The sequence below is a fragment of the Dipodomys ordii genome, unplaced genomic scaffold (genome assembly GCF_000151885.1).
Source record: "Dipodomys ordii isolate 6190 unplaced genomic scaffold, Dord_2.0 Scaffold122, whole genome shotgun sequence".
Taxonomy (NCBI): Eukaryota; Metazoa; Chordata; class Mammalia; order Rodentia; family Heteromyidae; genus Dipodomys; species Dipodomys ordii.
In genome coordinates, this window is record NW_012267338.1 from 4,539,383 (window position 1) to 4,552,954 (window position 13,572).

The 13,572-nt window shown below is 35.4% G+C and overlaps 1 non-coding gene across 1 annotated transcript; it reads left to right on the forward strand.

Moving 5' to 3' along the window:
• Nucleotides 1–9,308: 9,308 nt before the first annotated feature.
• On the forward strand, nt 9,309–9,380 carry Trnaa-ugc. The gene has a single exon. It is a non-coding gene; the product is annotated as a tRNA-Ala (tRNA).
• Nucleotides 9,381–13,572: the final 4,192 nt, after the last annotated feature.

The following is a 13,572-nucleotide window of genomic DNA, read 5'->3' on the forward strand; positions in this document are numbered from 1 at the left end:
GGGGGGAAGGAGAAGGATTGGGATGGGGGGGAGGGGGAGGCTGGGAAGGGATGGGAAGGGTAAACAAAGGAGGAGGCTGCAATTCTTGGTAAGAAATGTACGCATTATCCTGTCCATGCAATTGTAACCCCTCTGTACAGTATGTTCACAAATAAAATAAAATAAAATTAAAAAAAAAAACGTGAACAGTACTCTATAGTTAGTTTACTAATTCCTGGTTATATTTTGAGTATTGTCCACAGTATCGATTCAACTGTTTTTCAGGGAAAAGATTTATGAAAGGCTAAAACCAAATGTGTTTCCCTTTTTTCTAATTGTCTTTCTGTTTTCTGAGCCTTAATTCTGAAACCTTTTGGTCTGCCCAGTGCATTAGTACAGAATCTAAACACTGCTCCTATTCTGCCATGTAATCTGAATCATTCCCAGTCATTTTGATTATTATTAGTTCAAACAAACTGGAATAATTTTAAACATATATTATTTTAATATAGAGATTAAAAGGACTTTTGGAATCCAATAGCATCAAAAAACTGTTGGCTTCATTAGTGCATTTAATACATTTATTAATACTTGCAATTTTTCATAACTTGTGTTGATGTACTTTAAATGTGCTTGAGGAAATAATATTCTTTTGTATCTTCTACGGAATGGAGTTATGTTGTCGTAGATTTTTTTTGTACCCAACAGGATATGCTGTAGGCAATTACTGATAATCAGTCACTCTAAAGGCTCTAAAAAAAAGGCTGATAGAAGCTCTCAGAAGACAATGTGTATCTTTTTGACTTGAAATATAAATTGATAATTAAACTTAGAATAGAACAGATTGCCTTCTGTATATGTTAGCTTTGATTTAGATGGAAGTAGACATAAAAATAAACTTCTGATGGATTAAAGGGAAATGTGAAAGATAAACTTTAGATGCTAGAAAAATAAAATTTAGGAGATATTTCAGCAACTCAGAATGGGAAGTAACTTCAAATGTTAGCTTTCACAAATAAATCATATGAAAATATAAACTTGATTTCAGTTACATGAAAATTGACATTTTATATTCAGCAGAGCAAACTGTACATGGCACTACAGAATGGAAGAGCTCCTGGCAGAAGGTATTTTGAATGTCTAAAACTGAGAATATGGGTGGTGCTTCTATAGATCAACTACAAAAAGTCAACCATGTGAGCAAAATGGCAAAATTTATTAGTAATTTAGAAGAAAAGAAATGTCGGGGCCAATATACATATAAGAGATGTCCAAGTTCATTTTAAAGCTAAACCTATAACCACATCTATATATTGATCTATAGTGAGCTTCACATGCATTAGATGGGAACAATTTTGAAAAGTGGAAAATGGCAAGTCTTGGTGATTATATGGTGATATAGAAAAAACAATGTGCTTTCTGGCAAGATGGTAGAACAACATGATGCACACAAATTAATTATTCACATATCCTCTGAAAGAGAATCCTACTCTTGGGTATATATTGCAAGACACCACAACACAGAGCCCCTTGGGAAGAAACCAGATGCTCAGTTCATCATTTTAGCAGAGATGTAATCAATTTGATGGCCTATCCCTGAGAGAGAGGTAAGATAAAACTCAGAAAATTGAGAAATGTGAACATGACTCTAAACGCAAATATTAAAATCATCTCATTCGGTGGATGCAGTAAAATGCAATGAGAACCAACAGTAATTCTACTTCTATAATTAAAAAATAGATATGTACTAATATACATATATATATATGTATTTATGGGGTTTTAAATGATAAATAGCAAGTGGCCACTCATTAGCTTAGATGTGGTTATCTATTCTGGTGAACCTTCCAACACTTTGTTGAATTAATGTTCACGAATCTCAAGAGTTTGTTTCCTTGAAAGCCAGTAATTATAAAGGTCATTTTCCAAGGTAAGTTTATTCTCTCTGACTTTAATTTTATTATATTTTTATATATCAGATTTTTATATCCTGGACATTGTGGAAGATACATAATAGTGACTTTTTTCTTTTCCTCTGGAAGTTATTAAGCTTGTTAGAATAAGTAACAAACTTCATTAGGGCTATACTTAAATTTTACTTCTCCCTACAGTGGACAAGAGTTGAAATTACTTTGGACAATCAAGTAAAGTAAACAATAAGCCCTGTTGAAAAGATTTGTACAAAATATCTAATTTGCCACTCAAATAAATGTTTTAAAGGTGATAAGAACAGTTATTAGAAGAGAAATATGACAGAGGAAGTAAGAATGTGACAAATTTATGTCATAAGTAACAATCGAGCCACTAAATGGACTTTATATCAAGTTATTTGTGATTATTTTTTCTGTAGTTGTCTTTTTTAGCACATTTTTTGCCCACATCTCAGCTACCCAAGCAACACTAACTTCTATCCTCTATCTTCTAATCAATAATAATCTTGCTTTTCTTGTGTTGTAGCTATTCTGAGTCTGGAGGGAAAAGAAGTCTCTTAGAGAACTGTATAAATGTCAATTTTTCTTCATTCAAAGATTCTTTTCTAAGTTTTGGCTCATGTTTATTGTTGTCCTTTTATTTACTTTCAAGGGCCTATAGATATTTAAAATATATCATCCAGATTTTATACTTTATATCTAGGGAAAGATTATTTCAATACAAGCTACATGTTGTTTACTAAATAAATTAATACAGACATTATTAAATATGCCTGGAAAACTATTAGAAATAATCTTTCTGTGTAAAAGATAAATATTTATGACTTCCAAAGTTTTTTCTACATTGTGAAAAATTCTGGTTTAAACCATTGCAGTAACTATGATAAGAATCTAAATAGGTACAAAAAAGACATTGCTAAATAAATGGATACATGTTTCAGCATTTTGTTATTTCTCTTTCTTTCCCCAAATTAGAAAAAAATATACACAAGATGCAAGGCACCGGAATCAAATACAGTGACAAAAAGGGTTATACCATAGGGGAAGAACATACAAAAGAAACAAAAAAATATCACATAGTACATTTAAAAACAACAGCAACAAAGAAAAAACTTCTTGTGTCCATATCTTGAGGTTCATTTCACTTAACATCATCTTATATGGCCTTATGTACATAGCTTTTGAGATTTTCTGCTTGTCTGGTAAGATTATCCCAGACATATACTATTTATTGCAAATAAGTGTTGAAAACGAACTTTACAACTGTGGTTGGGGGGAGGGAGGAGTTAGAGAGGTGAGGAGGAAAGAGATAGTAGGGGAAAAACAAAGCAGGGGAAAACAATGCTTGATAGGAAGTGTACACATTACCTTACTCAAATAACTGTAACCCCTCTGTACAGCATCTTTACAATAATATATATATGTGTGTGTGTATATATATATATATATATACATATATATATACAAACATACATATGGATAAAATCCTTACTCTAAACTTCTTCTTCACATTGATAGATACTCTTTTTTCCCAGGTCAAATCCAGTCTACCCTGCAGCCATATAGGCTGAATGGCCATATATATGCATTTCCCAAGGTACCAAACTTCCTGTTGCTCAGAGTTAACATAATATCTTGAAATCCCTCTATTTTTACAACACAAATTTGTCCAGCTGTTCCTGAAGAATGGTCTGACCTTTCCTAAAGAAATGTTAAAGAAGGGCTGGGAAGGTGGCTCAGTGGTCGAGTGCTTGCCTTGCATACCTGAGGCCCTGGGTTTGATTCCTCAGTACTGCATAAGCAAAAGAAAAAGAAAAAAAAAGAAATGTTAAAGAAACAAATGTAATAAGTTTTGCTTCATTAAGCAAAAAAGGTACATTGTTCTCCAGCATTCTCCTTATAGTTCATTTCTCATAAAAATCTCTCCTAATAACACTTTGGGGCAAGATTCATGATACTTCTTTCTTCTGGTTAGTTATCATATACTACACATTATTGGAATTACTGTGTAATCTTTGAAATGGTGTAGAAATGTAGCAAATAAAACTTACTCACTAATTTAGCATCCATAGTCTATGTAATTGCTCAGTAAATGTTTACTGAGAGAATGCAAAAATGAATGATTGAGTGAATGGTATTTTATGTCTCCCCAAATCAAACTCCTCTTGACAAAGGAATTGTATGGAGATAGTAGGAGAGTGGGAAATATTTATGAGGAGATATAAAATATTCCTCAAATTACCTTTCATGGATAGGGATTTCTTCAACTTATTATCATACCTTGGTTTGAATAACAGTACAAATAAGGAAATAAACATTTATGCACTAATTATAAAAGACAAAGAAATAATTATTGGATTTGATGATTCAAAGTCTTTTAAATCATATTAATCCAATGAGATATAAAGACTTAAATAGACTTTAATAGCCTCCAATTTCTATAGTAAGATGATAAGCATCTTACTAAAGTTTCTGAGCTATTATTTCATTAACTTATTTAATATTAAGGAGAACCCAATCTAAGAAACAAAGGAAAAGGAAACTTTGAAGAGAAAAATGAAAGGAAAGGAAATAGATTAACATTTCCATAAACAGAAGAGATTATTACTTTCAAAGCAAAATTCTTTTCATTCTATTTAATTTATGATTTGAACTGAATTTTCAAAAGTGTTTAAATGACAGCACAGAAGTAATGTTAGAATTGAATTAACACATATTTAAAAGCACTATCTGGTGAACATAGCTCAAATTATCTTATTCTGGAAAAGCTAAAATATTATTAAATTACATGCATCTTCATTACATACAAACATACATGTATTTGAGTATATAAACACACATATCACTAGATTTGTATATAAAGTATTTTTATAATGTAATTTCAAATTAAAGTATTAAAAATTTTAAGGACCATCTTATTTTTCTGAGTTTAGAGACAAGGTTGAGCACCAGAGTAACAACATTGTAATATCTAAACTTCCAAATTTAATGTTGTTCATTTGAAAGTCTGTGAAGCTTGAGGCTATATGTAAACCCTCAGGTAGAAGGTTTGTCTCACATGCATGAGGCTATATATTTGACTTTTAGCAATACAACAACTAAAACAAGTGTTGGATAGGCACCATTCGTACACAGCTAACTTCTATTAACATAATTATTGAAACTGAAATATCCTCATAGATATGCTCTATTCGAAAATGTTAGGAAAATATTCATCATGTTCAATGCAGAGAAAATTAAATAAAATTTTGACCCTTTTGATTACCTTTGCCAAAGGTTAGCAACATTAGACATACCCCAGTGGGTACAAAAGTCAGGGCTGACTCAGATGGGATCTTTGTTCAATGAACTTAAAACGTTAAAATATCGTGTTGGTACTGTGCTTTCTCTTTCCAAAAGCTGATGTAAGTTCTTTGCAGAATTTGGTTCTCAGGGAACATAGGAGTTTGGTCACCATTCGCTTACTGTGAAGGGTCTCAACTGCTAGAGCAAGTAAGCCTCCAGCATCTCCAGTGCTTACGTGTAGATCCATCAGCCAGCAGCACCATGCTCACCTCAGGCTGCCAGGTTCTGATGTCTGCTTTTGTTGTTAGCCCTGCTGGTTTATGTTTGTTTTAATTTCTGGTTTTGGTTTGGGGTGTGTGTGTGTGTGTGTGTGTGTGTGTGTGTGTGTACACTAAGGGCCTCATGCTCTCACTCATCCTTTTTCAACATGCCTGGTGCTCTACCTCTTGAGCCAAAGCTCCAGAGAAGTTTTCTTCCTCCCTCCCTCCTTCCCTCCCTTCCTCCCTATCCATCCTCCCTTCCTTCCTCCCTATCCTTCCTTCGTTCCTTCGTTCCTTCCTTCCTTCATTCCTTCCTTCCTTCCTTCCTTTCCTTCTTTCTTTCTTCCTTGCTTGCTTGCTTCCTTCCTTCCTTCCTTCCTACCTTCCTTCCTTCGTTCCTTCCTTCCTTCCTTTGTTCGTTCGTTCCTTCCTTCCTTTCTTTCTTATTTTCTTTCTTGGTGGCTAATTGGACATGACTTTTGTGGAGTTTTCTGACTGGACTGGCTTTGAATCTCAGTCTTCAAATCTCAGCCTTTTTGTTTGCTAGTAACACACGTATAAGCCATTGGCACCCAAGAGAATTTTTAAAGTTTTGCACAGTTTGTTTAAGTTAACTTGATGATCGAAAATAATCTTCCTTGAGAAATCAATCAATCAATAGCTTTGTTGTTGTTGTTGTTCCTGAGGCTTGCATTTAGGGTCTAAGTGGTGTTCCTGAGCTTTTTTTGCTCAAGGTTAGTTCTCTATCAATTGAGCTATAGTTCCACTTCCAGCTTTTTTTTGGTTAATTGGAGATAAAAGTCTCATGGATTTCTTTCCCTAATCTGGCTTTGAGAATATGATTTTTAGAACTCAACCTCTTGTATAGCTAGGATTGCAGGCATGAGCTACTGTACCCTGCTTTAAACAGTCATTGCAATGACATCTTCCAAATCTGTTTTATCCTGGAATGTAACACATGGCATGAAATAGCAGAGTCCCGAGTGTCAGAATGGGAAATAGTGTAGAAACTTTTTTGCAGTTATGTTTACAACACTTAGTTGTTGTTTTTAAAACCTTTAATTTTAAACATGCTAAAAATGTTCAAGTACAGTTTATAAAATAGTTTCTCTTAACAATTCTAAGAACCCCTAACTTTTGGCTATGCTGTCAGTTTTGAAGGCCTACTTTCATTCATATCATTTGGCCTATGATGGCAAATCATTTCAAAACACATTCAAATAAGAGTATCTCATGAGTTTCAAGTTTCTTACCTAAAGATAACAGCAGAACAGCAATGATGAGGAACTGTTGAGCCAGTGTATTTAGATCAGTGCTCCTCTGTGAACCAGGGTATGCCTCCTAAACAGATTACATTATGTTTCTAGACATCAGAGAAATCAAGAGGACCCACAGCCATGTCAGAGAACTCCACAGAGATTTGTCGTGCAAGATGTTTCCTGACTGATTGCATCCTTGGGAATGCTTTTCATTATGCTTCTCGTATTTCAGTTGTAAACAGATACTTCTGTTGTTATCTTTAATAAGCCTCTAAGAGAAATGGAAGCTATATCTGCATTGCTTTTTTTTGAAATGGGCAAAGTCTTCCTGCTAATTTCTGACATTGATGAAAGGAGTATCTCCCTTCTGTTCCTTAGATGCTTAATTAATATGAAACATATATAACAAAGCTGCAGGGTTTTAATATCATTGAAATAGTGGTGGTGAAAAGATTTTGTGACTTAGAAATTATTTCTAGTACACATTAGAAATAATGTGTACTGTAAAGATGAGGAGTCCTACCTATATATTAATATGAAATGCCTCAGTTAAACAGATATAGATTATGTTATACATATGAAATTGTATATATATATAATATACATGAACTGTATATATGGTATGTAATATACATATGTGATGTTCTGTATGGCACATATACATATATACACATATGTATGGGATTATATTCTATATAATGCCATTTTTCTTAAAGAGGAAGTCATCTTTTTTAATATAGTTGACTTCATATGACGTGTTTTAGCTCTAACTCTTCTCTTCCCAAATGAGTTTTGCCTGTGGTATGAAAAGATATCAGAAACCTCTTCCCATGGACAATTGGAAGGGTCTAAAGCTAAGTTGTCCTGAGATCTGACCTGATCAATGATGATCACAGGGGTTCCCTCCATGTAGCACCTCCCATCCTTTCCTGCCCTGAAACCTTTTAAAATCACAGAAGAAAGAGACTGGGACTTTGATCCAGTTCATCTGTGAAGCAAACTACAAAGTAAACATTAATTCCAAAGGAACTAGAGATTTTTCAGGATCAGATGGTCAAAGAATCCGAGGCCTCAACATACTCAGCCTTATCCTTCATTGATTTATTTTTAGGAAGCCGAATAGGGCCTCAATTTGACTGAATTTCACATGGAGTTTAGCAAAGCAAAAAGGACATAAAGGCCACGCAGTTAATGTTAAGTAGTCATTGACTGACAACCAGGCCCTTGTTATAACTGACTAAACAACAGCAAGGTAAAATTACTGCATTACCCTTGTTCAACCAAACTGGAAATCTTTAAAGAGAGACTTGCTAAGAATAGAACTACTTGTGACAAATGAGAGCTATCACTTAAAATTACTATTTCTAAAACTTTGAAATCATCTATCTGTCTCGAATGAGAACAAGCAATCAATGGATTTGCCTGTAAATTTTCTTCAGTGTTATTGTGGAATGAGGAAAAGGGAGAAGTTCTTTTAGCTGTTACATAAATCCATTATCTTTTGTGATTTGATAACGTTTAAAACTCATGAAGTCGCCATAAATAGTTGGAACATCAAAGGGTTTGCTGATTTGGTTGTTTGGTGTCTAAAATTGTTGACCTGCATCATTTCTCATTTCTCTGTCATTTTGTTTAAATCGAGCAATACTTGACTAAGAAGTGTTGTCCAAAATCATGAATAAAAGCACCAATAGAACACACACTTTCATCCTGCTGGGTCTGATAGCTCTGAGATCTTGAAAGCTTGTGTGATATTTGCCCTGCTATGAAGCATTAAAGGCCCCGAGGACGTTTTAAAGGAATTAGGAATGGTTGATGGTCAGACTATCTTTTGTAAGTTTCCATTTGTTAGATTCCCTCCTATCCATAATCACTTTTAGTGACTGTTACCTTACTTCCAATGGTTAAAAATATTCTAAGTGGACTGACTTTGAGACTACAAGGGAATAAGTCCATTTTGTACTTTTTCCTTATATAAGTTTTTCATTTTGTTTTGGCTCTCCAGTTCAGCTAGTGTTTACATTGTTTTGACATATAAAATGGCTGTATTATAGTGAAATAGTTCAGTTACTTGAAATAATTTTAAGTCGTGGGAGCTATGGAGTCAAGTCTGATGTTAGGGAAAACTATAAAGAGTACTTGATTGGTTTACCAGAGTTAGTGAAGATCACCAATAGGTTGGGCTCCAGTATCAAGCCTCAGAATAGAGTCGTCATAGAGAAACTACCCCAATCATTCCACTGAGGTAATATTTTTTATGGAATGTGTGCTATGAACTGATTTTCCACATAGTAAATTGAAATAGGCACAACTATGTGGTCAGGAATATGGTTATGAAGGCTTGCTGTTCTACATTGTCAATGATGAATACAGATAGCAAAGGTGTGTGGTTGCTATAATAGAAGTCAACCAAGGTAGGAAACTATTGGGTGAAAACTATGTGACTCACAGTGGTAGAGAAAAAACAAAGAAGGGAGTAACAATGCTCGATAGGAAATGTACTCATTACCTTACTCATGTAATTGTAACCCCTTTGTACAGTATCATTACAATAATAAATATATATATATATATTAAAAAACTATACAGGGGCTGGGAAGGTGGCTCAGTGGTAGAGCGCTTGCCTTGCATGCATGAGGCCCTGGGTTCGATTCCTCACCATCCCATAAGCAAAAAGAAAAAACCCGGAAGTGGCGCTGTGGCTAGCCTTGAGCTGAAGAGCTGAGGGACAACATCCAAGCCCAGAGTTCAGGCCCCACGACTGGACCCTCCCCCAAAAAAACTATACAAAAATTAAACAAATGATGGGAATTCTCACAGCATATCAAAATACTAAGAAAATATTTCTTTCCCACAGAATTATATGTTTTATATAAGTGAAAGAATTTCCAAGCTGGATGCTAGTCACTCATGTCTGTCATCATAGCTACTGAGGAGATTGAGATATGAGCATCCTGTTCGAAGCCAGCCCAGGCAGAAAAGTTCCCGTGAAACTCTTATCTCCATTTAACTACTCAAACACTGCAAGTGTTTCTGTGGCATAAGTGGTAGAGTGCTATTCTTGAGCACAAAGAGGCTCACAGACAACACCTAGGCCCTGAGTACAAGTCTCACAACTGACAAAAAAAAAGAAAAAAAGAATTTCCAAAATGTGTGCTTTTATGTAAAATGGGGAGATTTGATTTATTTTATGACTGGTATGCATTTTAATTATTCTACTCCCAGAATAGATGAATTAGATATGGTATATCATGAATAAAATTTAAAATTTAAGCTAATGATGTGATGCTGACAATGATTCTATGCCATGGGCTTAAATTCAATCGCAGTACATTTACAGTTTATAAGTTTTTTGTTGTTGTTGTTTTTGTTTGTTTTTGTCAGTCATGGGGTTTGAACTCTGGTCTTGGGAGTATCCCTCAGCTCTTCAGCTCAAGGTGAGTGCTCCAGTGTTTGAGCCACAGCACCACTTCCAGTTTTCTAGTGGTTTATTGGAGATAAAAGTCTCATGGTCTCTCCTGCCCCCGCTGGCTTTGACCGTGATCCTCAGCTCTCAGCCTCCTGAGTAGCTAGGATTACAGGTGTGAGCCACCAGCCCCTGGTTATAAGTTTCTACAGCTCTGTTTTCCTACTAGTTAGTGGATGGATAGACTAAAGTTTATTTTTGAAATAATAAAATAGATTTCTTGCTGAAGTTCTGTTCTTATTTTGTGTGATTCACTGATATCCACATAATTTCTTTTCCTTTCTTTTCTATATTGCTAAGAGAGGTAGGCAGATGGTTAAATAAATGCTTCAAGCATGTTAAAATTAAACCTGACATTTCTGATTACCTTGGCAGACAGTGCCATTGATTTTCCACCCTGTAATTTTAAGAGTATTTTTAAAAAGCTTTCTACGTAAAATTTAGTTTTAAGGGAAAATGTTGTATGATAGTTTTATGATTACAGAACTGATATATGTGTGCAAATATATACACATGTATACTTCTTAACTTAAAGTCTATGCAACTTAAATTATGTAACAATTTGAGGTACAACTCAGGAACATAAGATGTTAAATCAAGACATTTTTGATATTAGTAATGCTATCAAATTAATGACACTATTAGCAAAAATTCAAATTTTTGCAATTGGATGTCTGAAGTGCAAGCTTTTTAACCGTCACACATAAGAAGAGTCTCTTAGGAGTTTTATTCTGAAACTATGGCTAAGACATGTTTGATCCTGCCAAGTGACTCATTAATCATGGGAAGAATATTTAGGAAGCCTGTGGTGATGCATCTGGGCAAGTGACCTAGAGAAGGAAGAAATGCATTCATGTGCACCATGACTACTTCACAGCTTCATTGTCTTCCTGCGAAGAAGAAATGAGCAATCTCTTGTCTTGACTAATGGGAAGAATATAATAGCCATTCTGAAATCTGAACTATTGCTGAGATATAAGTAATCATACCTAGGAATATATTTAGAACCTGCTTTCTATAATCCGTGGTAGGTTATCCTTGGATGAATAGCAAGGCTACAATGAACAGTTCCAACTTTGAAAAAGAAGATCCGTAGACTTACATTGTGACTAGTAAGTGACGTTTTTGTTTGTTTCTTTGTTTGTTTTTGCCAGTCCTAAGCCTGGGCTCTGTCCCTGAGCTCCTTTAGCTCAAGGCTAGTGCTCTTCCACTTGAGTCACAGAGTCAATTCCAGCTTTTTTGAGTAGTTTATTATGGATAAGAGATTCACTCCTGCTTAGGATGGCTTCAAACAGCAATCTTCAGATCTCAGCCTCCTGAGTATCTAAGATTACAGGCATAAACCGCCAATTTAGTGAGTGCCTTTCTTATTCAGTAAAGATCAAATGTAAAGTCAAGATGATAGCATTGACACAGAAGGAGAAGCAAAACAACAGATGTAAGAAAATGAAATAAAAATAAAATTTTATATGAACATTTCAAGAAACATACACATTTGTAAAGATCGAAACTTCTATTGAAGTAGGTAAAAAAGGCCCAGGTCCTGGTAAGTGGCATTGGCTCAGGCTTGTGATCGTAGATACGTGGGAGGCTGAGAATGGGAGGAGTCCTAGGATTCACTAAAAAGAAAACAATATTCTTGCTGTGTTAGTTATTTCTCTTATTGTAACAAATACTTAAAAAAAAAGATCATTAACTTCTAAAAGAGAAAGGTTTATTTTGGCTCACAGTTTCAGGTTCTCTAGTAAGATAACCCATACCATAGTGGCCGTGAGTGGCTAAACCCTGGGCTGCGATTTTGTCTGAGAGAAGAGAGCAGATTAGGGTCTTCCCACCCTTTGCAATGGCATGGCCTGGAATATTTAAATTTCCTGAACCCCATGCTAGAACCGACCTCAAAAATGGTCTACCAAAACTAAAGCTAGATCCTTATATATCACCCTGCACCAGAATCAACTCCAAATGGATCAAAGACCTTGAACTCAAAACAGACACTCTGAAAACATTACAGGATGGAATAGGAGAAACCTTAGGTCTCCTTGGCTCAGGCCAAAATTTTCTGAATAGAGACCCGGAAACACAACAAATCAAAGAAAGGTTGGACAAATGGGATTGCATAAAGTTGCAGAGCTTCTACATGGCAAATGACATAGCTAGCAAGATCAATAGAAAGCCCACAGATTGGGAGAAGATCTTTACTAGCCATACAACGGACAAGGGTCTCATATCTAAAATATACTTGGAACTCAAAAAATTAAACCCCCCAACAACAAATCCCCAAAGAAACAACTGCCCAATAAATAAGTGGGTGAAAGACTTAAAGAGAAACTTCTCTGAAGAAGAAAGAAGGATGGCCAATAGACACATGAAGAAATGTTCAACATCCCTAGCCATAAAAGAAATGCAAATCAAAACAACATTGAGATATCACCTCACTCCAGTTAGAACGGCAAAAATCAAGAACTCTAACAACAACAGATGCTGGAGGGGATGTGGACAGAAAGGAACCTTACTTGATTGTTGGTGGGAATGTAAACTTGTTCAACCACTTTGGAAAGCAGTATGGAGGTTCCTCAAAAGACTTCACATAGAAGTCCCCTATGACCCAGCAATCCCACTTTTGGGCATTTACCCAAATGTTTACAAACAAGACCACACTAAAGCTACCAGCACAACTATGTTTATTGCAGCATTATTTACCATAGCTAAGATATGGAACCAACCCAGATGCCCCTCAGTAGATAAATGGATCAAGAAAATGTGGTATATATACACAATGGAATTCTATGCCTCCATCAGAAAGAATGACATTGCCCCATTTGTTAGGAAATGGAAAAACTTGGAAAAAATTATATTAAGTGAAGTAAGCCAGGCCCAAAGAATCATAGGTCCCATGGTTTCCCTTATTTGCAATATCTAGTATATGTATGAGTCAAGCGGAAGAGGTCAGATAATGTGATGTCAGGAAAATGAACCATTAGATGTGTATTTTAATGTTTTTTTTTTCATGCATGTGTTTCTAACGCATTTATAAGACTATCTCTTTGTTGCTTTGTATGTCCCTCCCCCACAGTATAACCCCTGCTTTCACTATATTTGATGTCAGTATAACTTGTGGAGGAGATGGGGAAAAACCAGTTGTTTAAGGATACAGGTGGACCTGTTGCAACAATGAGAAGTACAAGTTGTCATGTCCAAAATGAGCTTTACAACGTCGGTGGGGGGGGGGAAAGGGGGGGAAGGAGAAGGGTTGGGATTGGGGGGGAGGGGGGAGGCTGGGAAGGGATGTGAAGGGTAAACAAAGGAGGAGGCTGCAATGCTTGGTAAGAAATGTACACATTATCCTGCCCATGTGATTGTAACCCCTCTGTACAGTATGTTCACAAATAAAA